Raw genomic sequence first — 11,357 nt, forward strand, 5'->3', positions numbered from 1 at the left:
TGCATTCATGTGTGTTGGGAAATCATGGATCCCAAGTTGGAAAATCGTTCTGATGTGTTTAAACTTATAATGTGGGATAAAAACATGGTTGCTACAAATAAGAGTAGCCTATTTCAATGCTCCAACGATACGTCACAAGTTGAGTGACTGTTTGGCACATTTTATAGAAACCATGTAATACAGAATCATTTTTTTGCTCCAACAGCACATCAATTTTACGGTGCATGTGCCAAACTGCCAATCATACTCTTGACGGTACAAATTATACATTCGCACCTGTTTTATAGGTTAATGCCAGATAAATTGCCCATCCTTGTTGTATGTCTTAACCTCTGTGTTGTCTGGTCGGCTATTCCTATGAATTTAAATGGTTCAACTTTACTCTTTACGTATCAGGCAGCTAAATGCAGTAAACTACTCCTGTGGCAAATTGAAGTAGCAGATTAGCTGATGTCTTTTGGCTATGGCTATGAAAACATTGACAATTAAATGTAATTTGAGTGAGAGGCTCTCACTCAAAAGCTTTGTCAAATATTGTGTTATTATAATATGTGGTATTTGAATTCTATCAATACTGATGCTATTTATTGCTATGTGTTTATATGACCAAAATGAATGGAATCAATTTGTATGAATTAATTCCCTTTTCTTCTTTCTAGCAATTTTGTAGGTGTGCTCATCGTAATTTCCAGATGTTTTACAAGCATTTTGTTACTGCAGTCACTGAGATCTGTAACAAGATGTCTTATTTTGTATTTCTAAAGACTGAAACAGCATTACTCTTGGAAATGGACATTAGAAAGTTATTTGCTCGCAGCAGGGATAAATGAGCAAGAAGGAATATGAACGGTAAGATAGGTAACCCACCTAGACAAACTAGACCAGCAGAGTTCAGGAAGAGGTGAAGGAGAGATGGAAGTTGATGAGCATGAGCAGAAGTGAATTGACAATCAAAAAGGGATGTTCCAATTTTGATTTTGAATACTGATGGCCGAAATACAAAAAAAGTCACTTTTTTTAAACAGATCTTGTATTTTAGTTTGATTATATATAATTTCTGACTTCTTATGATAAGTGCTAAAAAAAAACTTTGCTCGCTCATGAGTGCTCGCTGTGCCCCAGTATTGTATTAGTTCTAGTGACGCCCCTGGCACTAATAAATGCTTTCTTTCAATGTGGAGTACTTAGAGAAAACGTATGCAGGCACAAAGAGGACATACAATGAATCACAAAAGTGAGTACACCCCTCGCATTTCTGCAGATATTTAAGTATATCTTTTCATGGGATAACACTGACAAAATGACACTTTGACACAATGAAAAGTAGTCTGTGTGCACCTAATAAAATAGAGGGTAATTTATTTTCCCCTCAAAATAACTCAAAATATAGCCATTAATATCCAAACCCCTGGCAATAAATGTGAGTACAGCCCTTAGAAACTACGTACATACCTAAATGTCTGAATTGAGTACTGCTGGTCATTTTCCCTCCAAAATGTCATGTGACTCGTTACAGGAGTGCTGTCAGCATTGCTGCAGAGACTGAAGAGGTGGGGGGGGGGCGAGTCAGCCTGTTAGTGCTCAGACCATATGCCGCACTGTACATCAAATTCGTGTGCATGGCTATCACCCCAGGAGGAAGCCTCTTCTGAAGACGGTACACAAGAAAGCCCGCAAACAGTTTGCTGAAGACATGTCCTATGGTCTGATGAGACGGGTGGGCTTTCTTGTGTACCGTCTCCAAAAGAGGCTTCCTCCTGGGGTGACAGCCATGCACACCAATTTGATGTTGAGTGCGGCGTATGGTCTTAGCACTAACAGGCTGACCCCCCACCTCTTCAATTTCTGCAGCAATGCTAACAGCACTCCTGTAACGAGTCACATGACATTTTGAAGGGGAAAATGACAAGCAGTACTCAATTTGGACATTTAGGGATGTACGTAGTTTCTAAGGGGTGTATTCACTTTAGTTGCCAGGGGTTTAGATATTAATGGCTATATTTTGAGTTATTTTGGGGGGAAAATAAATTAACTCTATTATATAAGCTGCACACAGACTACTTTTCATTGTGTCAACGTGTCATTTTGTCAGTGTTGTCCCATGTAAAGATATACTTAAATATCTGCAGGAATGCAAGGGATGTACTCACTTTTGTGATACACTGTAGTAAATACTCCTCACAGAAATTCAGAGGCCTGATACGTAATATGTGAGCTAGCAGTTCTTGTTGCGATTAGGGTGACCACATGTCCGGTTTTAGGATGGTCACTCAGCCATTTCAGTGATGTGTCAGGCACAACCCGTTAGCCGGACGCTATTTGTCCGGCTTTTAAAAAAAATGGGCCGCAGTTAAGTTGACGAAAGGCAGCCCCACGGTTGTCACAACTGGTCGTGACTGGCCAAATGTAGCTTCATTTAAAAACATCCTATTTCATTGGTTCAAAATGTAAACAAAGCTTTACATGTGGCCATCTGATTACATCATTTCCTTGCCGAGGTTTTACAACAGTGCTAGCAAACATGCCAAAACGGCAGACATCTTTAAGATTGAATGAAAGAAAGAGCACAATTTCCTCGGCAAAATCAGTCGAGACTCGTTCCACGGTTTCTGAATGCTTTGCCGGCGTGACGTGGATGTGAGTAGAGGCAAATCATCCGGATAACGTCACGCGGAGAGCGGGAAACAAAAAAAAAATGAGGCGAGCAGCACGTGAGTCAATATTGAAAACTTTTTTCGAGAACCCTCATCAACTCTGAATAACAAAACAACAGCAGCTGAACTTCATAAAGTGGTTCCTTTTATAAAGGGTTCACTTGTTTTGAGCAGTTCAATGCTCACATTGTTTTTACACAAAAAATTCTTGCTCTTAAGAATTTTGTTTGTTACAAATGTTCCTTGTTAATACCGTTGTTCTGCCAAAATATCCTACACGGGAGAAACGTCTACCAATGGCGACTTTGACACCCTAAGTACTACCGTGCGACAGTTTGTTTTGTTTAGATGTATACAGGAAGCACTAAAAAATGCCTTAAGAAAATACTTAGACCTCAATAATATCAAATAAGGGTAGTTTAATTACACAAGTAATGTAGTCAACAGATGAACACCCTGCTTTAAAGCTACCACAAGAAAACACCATGGTTAAAAGCTATCAGGAAAACACGCCAAAATAATTTTGAGGCAATGGAAAGATAAAAAATATGGAGTAAGAAAGATTTCAAAAAGATTCGTACTCGTATTTAAACATTCATGTTCATCTATGAAACATTCATACTTATACAAACCGGATTCAGTTGAATTTGGGAAATTGTGTAAAATGTAAATTAAAAACAAAATACAATGATTTGAAAATCCTTTTCAACCTATATTTAATTGAATACACTACAAGGACAACATATTTAATGCTCAAACTCATAAACTTTATTTTATTTTTCGAATAATAATTAACTTAATATTTCATGGTTGCAACACGTGCAGTAGAAGTTGGGATAGGGCATGTTTACCACTTCGTTAGATCACCTTTCCTTTTAATAACACTCAATGAATGTTTTGAAAGGGAGGAGACTTATTCTTTTAGCTTCTCATGTGAAATTCTTCCCCATTCTCTCTTGATGAACCGCTTCAGTTGTTCAATAGTCTGGGGTCTTCTCGGTCGTATTTTACACTTCATAATGTGCAACAAATTTTTAATGGGAGACAGGTCTGGACTGCAAGTGGGCCAGGGGAGAACCTGGACTCTTTTACCTCAAAGCCGCGCTGTTGTAACACGTGCAGAATGTGGCTTGGCATTATTTTGCTGAAATAGGCAGCGGCGTCCATGAAAAAGACGTCGCTTGGATGGCAGCATATTTTGCTCCAAAATCTGTATGTACTTTTCAGCATTTAGGTTGCCTTCACAGAAATGTAAGTCACCCATGCCATGGGAACTAATGCACCCCCATACCATCACAGATGCTGGCTTTTGAACTTTGCGTTGATAACAATAGTCCGCTTCCTCTTTGGCCCGGAGGACACGACGTCCAGTTTCCCCAAAAACAATTTGAAAAGTGGACTCATCAGACCACAAAACCCTTTTCCATTGTGCATCAGTCCATTTTACATGAGCTCGGGCCCAGAGAACCCGGCAGTGTTTCTGGATGTTGTTCATAAACGGCTTTTGCTATGCATGGTAGAGTTTTAACCCGCACTTACTGATGTAGTGACAAACTGTATTTACTGACAGTGGTTTTCTGAAGTTTTCCTGAGCTCAATTGGTAATATCCTTTCCACACTCATGTCGGTTTTTAAAGCAGTGCCATCTGAGGGATCGAAGGTCACGGTCATTCAGTTTTGGTTTCTGGCCCTGGCGCTTACGTGCATTGATTTCACCAGATTCTCTAAACCTTTTAATGATATTATGGACTGTAGATGTTGAAATCCCTAAATTCCTTGCAATTTTGCTTTGAGAAATGTTGTTCTTAAACTGTTCAACAATTTTCTCACGCAGTTGTGCACAAAGTGGTGAACCTCGCCCCATCCTTGCTTGTGAATGACTGAGCATGTTTGGGGAGGCTTCTTTTATGGTACCCACCTGTTCCCAATTAGCCTGATCACATGTGGGATGTTCCAAATAGGTGTTTGATGAGCTTTTCTCAGCTTTCTCAGTATTTTTTGCCACCTTTCCCAACTTCTACTGGACATGTTGCAGCCATGAAATTCTAAGTTAATTATTATTAGGCAAAAAATAATTAGGTTAAATACGAGGGCGACTCTTTGTGCCCAAACGCACTGGGCATTAGTAGGACATTTCACCTTGTACGATATTTTAGCAGAACATCGTTTCAAAATAGGATTTGTTCTTGATCACGTTGCAATTTGTTTTTCAACCGATGTGCCGCGGCACACTAGTATGCCGTGAGAGATCGTCAGGTGTGCCGTGAGAAATGATCCAATATCGCTTTTAAAAAAAAATAAGATAAAAATAATGTTATTAGGGTGGCCCCTGGCGGTATTTTGAAGGACACCCAGCCTTTTTAACAGCACGCAGACTTCGTCGGGAAGGAAGGAGTAGGTGCAGCCGAGCGAGTTATTGTTTGTGTCACGTTCAAGAATTGCTCGGATTTCTAGCCATCAGACACCTTGCTGTCCAAGACAATGTGTTGGAATAAAACGCGGGGGTAGGCTTGACGGTCGTATGAATAAAATGGAAAGGATACCTTAGTGTATATCGGCACTTGACGAGTCTAATCAAATGATGTACAGTAAACTTGCTGGGATCCACATTGTCGCAGACAGCAAGGTGGCTGACGGCTATAATTCCAAGCAGTTCTTGAACGCAAGACAAGCCAGTATCTCACCTGCATGCCACTGAGAACCTTCCTTGTGACGCACACGGAAGTCATAGTGGCAGTCATGGACAAGTTTTTTTAAAGGACAACTTCGAAATCCAAACTGAGCCCTGGACAAGATTCTGACCCATATGAAGGCCCTAGTATGAGTTGTGGTTGAAAAAAAAAAAAAAATAAAGTGAAGAGAGCTCAAAGGCAAGGTAATACAGTGAAAGCTATGTTTCGTTCGGATCTACTTTCACCGGGGATGAAATGAAACCTGCTCCATCATGTTTCACGTTCCATCAAACATCACACCAAGTATAACTATTGAGGAATTATATTATAATTAAATATCCTGTACAGAAAGTCACTTTGGAACATTTTTAGTTTGTGGTGTGCCGCAAGGTAATATAAAACGAATTTTTCCAATGTAAAAACATGCCGTGACTCAGAACTGGTTGAAAAACATTGCTGTAAACAAGATAAATTGTCAAAAAGCGTTTGGTCTTTAACTGTTATTTATTTATTTTTATATTTAGATACACAAATATGATATATAAAGCGTTTTTTTTTTTTTTTTTCCAAATATGCCCTCTATTTTGACCTTATGGAAGTGGCCACCATAGCTGTGACCTATTCCAATAACATATGATGATCCTGTAACCCAGAAGAGGGGTGTGAGCTGCATTGTGTGATTGTGTTTTGTGATAGTAGTAGGCACATGGGAGGGGAAACTGCAGCAGGGTGAAAATAGACAAGGGCAGCTGTGACAGGAATGAAGAATGCAGTGTACTTAGAGGTTAAGCATCCACTTCAGAGATCTAGTTTCACACACATGTGAGCCTCCATGGAACAAATTGTAAACTAGCTAACAAATGAATTAGTTGCACACGGACTTAAAAGCTAGGATTTGACACTCAGTAAGACTGAAAACAGTGAATGCTGTGCTAACAAAAGCTCATACACGCACACACAGAAAAAAAAGTGCACTCGATGAAAGGATGGTTTTTCAAAAATACATTCATGTCATGTTGAGGTTGGGCACTTAAATGTCGTTTTTCTTTGAGCTGTCTGACATGTTACACAGGCTCTTTTATTCGGCTTTCTTCTACCTGTCAGTGCATCAGGCTGAACTATCAACAAAAGCTCCTTTAAAGACAATACAAAAAGAAAGAAATAAAATAGGCAATGGAGTGACCATAATGTGCAATTTGTCACTGTCCACAACATTAAAAAATATGGTTAACACTGCCATGGAACCTCCAAAGTTCAACGACATCTGTTTTTGTTGACTTCCAAGTTGTTGATATCATTAAAAAAAAAATTTTTTTTTGTGGCAATGGGAAATAATGTCAAATGAACGAATGAAGTAGTTCCAAACTCATTCTATTGCCATTGTGAAACAGTACAGGCAAGGTTTAATTAACATTCTAATCTGCAAAATAAGTATAAAGATAATTCATTGCAACCACTGTAGAATATAATTGAAAAAAAAAAAGAAAAAAAGGAAATCAATCAATCCTACTTATTTTATATGTACGGGTAAGTATTTCTCGTAGGAATGGTCAATGAGGAGCCTTACGGCTTTTTTGACATTGTTGGCTTTCTGCACATCTAAGTAATTTAATTAACTGCTTATATAATGATGATTAGCCAGACACTTGTTGGTTTTACAATCATCATCATACATTTCCTCATTTTTAACACTAGTATTGTATCATTAAAAAAAAAGAAAAAGAAAAAAGGATAGGGAATCAATTTGTGGATATACAATTTTAATTAAAGGAACTGTCAAAATCATTCTTTTAAACTCACTGTACACTGTAAAATATGATTAGATGACTTTAACTAAAATAAAAATTAAAATTTGCTGCTTGAGAAAATTTAATACTTAGATTAATTAGATGTAATTTACTTAATTACCGTATTGGCCCGAATATAAATGTTTTTTGCATTGAAATAACACTGAATAAGAGGGGGTCATCTTATATTCGCAGTCTAGACATTATACCCATTCACGACGCTAGGTGGCGCCAGATATCATTGAAGCAAGCGATGTTCTGTCATGACAGATCTCAGCTACTATTTTTAGTTTAACCAGTTTGAATTATTTTATTGCAATGTTTTTCCTTATTCATATTTGTTTCAAGACTACAGTTACAGTTAGACTTCATTTTAATGGTTAATGCAGTTATTGCAATTTTGTTGTTTTATCACAATAGATTGGTTTATATAGATTTCAAAAACCAGAAGCCATTCATTTACGAATGTGATTGCACTTTAGTTTACATATTTGAATGATCAGATATTAAGATCTGAATGAGGCAAAATAACATGCTTTTTCTCTCAAAAATATTGTTATAATCATTTGTTTCGGATGTACTGTAATTATTTTCTGTTTAAAAATTTATTTGGTGTTCAAAAGTCTTTTTTCAAATTTGAGTCTTGAAAAAGAGGGGGTCGTCTTATAATCAGGGACTTCTTATATTCGAGCCAATACGGTATTTCAATTTTAAGGACTCAAATCAACCTTAATAATTGGATTATAGCAAATTGATCATTTTGAGTTTGTAGTACTCAAATTTACTTGAATTAGATTACAGTAATGTACACTGTAAATGCTAACATTCAAATTAATTAAATTTGATAAGTGAACTAAACTCAGTTTTCATCAACCTGTTGTGAACACTACTTTTAAATAAGTAAGTAGTAATTTGGGGTTGGAGAACTTGCTTAATTTGATATATCCCAGTTAGTCAAATTAGAAAAAATAATTTATCGTACCCAGTGTCCTTTGCGCGTTCTATCAGACATGCGCAGATCTGCCCTGCCTACTTTCGCGCTCTTTCCAACACCTTTCTTATTTATTTTCGCCATTGTGGGTTTATTTGTCCTCAGCACACTGATTTGGTAAGTAAATATTTTACTCTTTTGTAAACCGTCTATTTGTCTTGTTGTAGTGTAGTAGCCTGTGTGCTGCCAGGGAGGAAAAGTGTCAATTACATCAAATATCACCGCTAGCAAGCATGCTATATGACCGTGACAGTAACCTCATAATTTTCAGAAACAAATGTAGACTACAGTTTATGGTAGACTACCATTTATGCCGGCGTTTTGAATTCTTGGTGATTAAGTTGACAGACGGGGCTCGTAACGTTTTTTAGGCGATGGGAGAGGTTTTTAAAACCGATTTAAAACAGTTACCGAGCGGTTTTAAGTTAGCTGGACCGAGAGGAGGTTCGCTTCCTGTTTTCAAAATAAAAACAGTAATTCTATCGTTAGTGGGTGTTTTATTTTGTGAAAATAACAGGAAGTGCCTTAGTCACTACGGCCAGCTTGAGTAGCGCCGAATTTCCACGGCTACTTTCTCACGTAAAACTGTTAGAAATGTCGATAAAGTGATTTATTTACAGAGTTAGTGCTAGAATTAAGTCAGCTTCAGCCTGTCTATTTCGGCTCAGGTAAGAGCTAAATGCACACTCAGACTTTATGTACGCCAACGTAATCGGTTCTTGCGTTAGAGCAGTGGTCCCCAAACTACGGCCCGCGGGCCGTATCCGGCCCGCCTCCACATTTGGTCCGGCCTCCTGAACCCCCCCCCCCCAAATAGTGTTATCTATTTCCTGGCTTTTTTTCTGTGAAGAACCCAAACAGGGTTATTTGGTTATTATCTCTTTAATTAATAGTGTTGTTATTATTATTCATTATTATATGATATTATATCATATTATGTTATTATTTTTATTTTATTTTGTTGCGTGAAGAATCCAGAAAGGGTAATTTAATTGTGGCTTTCTGAAAAACAATACATTTTTACATTTAGGCACTGCTGCAATCGTCACACTGTTTCTGTTACAAACTGACCCGGCCCCTCATCAGAGAAGGGAAAGTCATGTGGCCCTCACAGGAAAAAGTTTGGGGACCCCTGCTTTAGAGTGTTTGTCATCTGCACTTCCATTTGCTTTTCTTCATGTGCAGTGCTCCCCCTCCATGTTTGATCAAACTGCACTGATAATTTGAAATTGTTTTAAAATGCATTAATCGCAAAAACGGAGGACTAGATCACATTTCAGAGTGCAGAGATCACAGTCGATGCTATAACAACCTGGTGTGTTGAAGGTTGGTCATTTATGTGCCTATATTTTGAAATTGTTGCCTTAATTTTGTGTTCTTTTTCACCGTCCCCCAATCAGGCTGAAGCAAATGGTCAGAAGTCCACACATACCTCAGTCTCTGCAATTACAGGTATGTCTCATACACTGATCAATGAATTATTTAATATTTGTATTTGTTGGGTTGGGATAACAAACATGCATTAATGTTTTTACAGATGGATTAAGAAATTAATTGTACATCTCAATTTGAATGTTAAAAAAATAATCAATTACATTAATTTAAAAATAACTCATTATTACACAGTTTGTGAATATTAAACTAATTCATTGCAGATTTTAATTTGTGATTAAAAATAATTGGACATTTTAATTTGTAACTGTTAAGAAAAAATGTAACTTTTATTTCTAACAAGTTCTCAATGCTGAAATTATTATGTCTTTTCAGGTCAACCAGAGCAGTATTCTCTAATGCAGTGGACTTGTAAGTACTGCACATTTTCTGCTGGAAAGAGAGGCTACTTGCTTAAGCATTACCGCTTAAAACATGGATACCACACTCGGACATCCCTACTCCCCATGTCTTCATAAGGACTGCCTCTGCACATTTAAATCTTTTAATGCACTCAAAGTACACCTATCGACATGCCACTCTCAAAAAGATGCAGACAAAAGTGGAGAAACTGCATTTGACTGTCAGTTGTGCAACTTTGTGGAGCCTTGTTAAGAAGCAGACTTCTTTACCCATTTGCGAAGACATCTTAAGCTGAGGCAAATGGTTACTTGCATATATCAAGACTGTAACTTTCAGAGCACTGTTTATTCTACCTTCACTGCACACAAAAGCAGAAATGTGAAATGAGTTTGAACCATAGTATGGGTAGGACATTTGTGTCTAAATCATTCAATCCCAATAAAAGTTGCTTCAATCAAAAAAAATATTTTTAATGAAAGAAAAAGAATCTCTTGCTAAAATGTTTTTTTGAAAATATATATTTTTTGAAATATATATATTTTTTTATTGACGTGTCACTTTTTTTGCAAAGCATGAAGTTTTAAACTTTTTTTTTTTTTAAAGTGGAAAAAGTTTTTGAAGGCACTTTTTTTCGATTGAATCATTTTGACACAAAGATACGATTTCAACGCTACTTCCGACATGTTTGAGTGGCAGGTGACTACGCCAATGGCATAAAAGCATGCAGCAAGAATAATGGCCACCAGAGCTCCATCGAGCCATCGGACTCTGCTTGAGTCCAAGCCGAAAATAGGGCACCGGTACGTGGGTGTGAAATCGGCATCTCACCGGAGTGCCTGCGATGGTATGGTGCGCTGCTGCTTAATGTCATTCAACAAAGGGAACTTCACCCGCTGCCCTGACGTGATAGTTGGCAATCGTGGTCCAACCGCAGTGTCGCGACGCGCCGGTACGTGAGTGGCTGACGAGTGGCCCGACACTAGCCTGCCCAGTAAGCGAGTGGACTACCGGCGAGTCGCCGGCATCCGCACCGGGAGCCCCCTTCGGGAGCCCTGTCACTTCAGCTTTGAATGAGTGTTGTGTCACTCGTGGGCCGTCCACTCAACAGCCGGCCTCCGCGCCGGGGAGGGGGGGTGATATCGGGGTCCGCCAGTGTGCCAAGACAGGGCACCGTACCATCGCGGACACTCCGGTGAGATGCCGATGTCACACCCCCCTACCGGTGCCCTATTTTTGGCTTGGACTCGAGCAGAGTCCGATGGCTGGATGGAGCCCTGGTGGCCATTATTCTTGCTGCCTGCTTTTATGCCATTGGCGTAATCACCTGCCACTCAAACATGTCGGAAGTAGCGTTGAAGTTGTATCTTCGTGTCAAAATGATTCAACCGAAAAAAAGTGCCTTCAAAACTTTTTCCACTTCAGAAAAAAAAAAAAAGGCGTTTAAAACGTTTTGCTTTTC

The 11,357-nt window shown here is 38.5% G+C and overlaps 1 long non-coding RNA gene across 1 annotated transcript; it reads left to right on the forward strand.

Moving 5' to 3' along the window:
- Positions 1-8,163: 8,163 nt before the first annotated feature.
- Positions 8,164-10,401, forward strand: LOC130923247 (uncharacterized). Its single transcript, XR_009064678.1, has 3 exons — positions 8,164-8,221; positions 9,505-9,556; positions 9,872-10,401. It is a non-coding gene; the product is annotated as an uncharacterized LOC130923247 (long non-coding RNA).
- Positions 10,402-11,357: the final 956 nt, after the last annotated feature.

The sequence above is a fragment of the Corythoichthys intestinalis genome, chromosome 10 (genome assembly GCF_030265065.1).
Source record: "Corythoichthys intestinalis isolate RoL2023-P3 chromosome 10, ASM3026506v1, whole genome shotgun sequence".
Lineage (NCBI taxonomy): Eukaryota > Metazoa > Chordata > Actinopteri > Syngnathiformes > Syngnathidae > Corythoichthys > Corythoichthys intestinalis.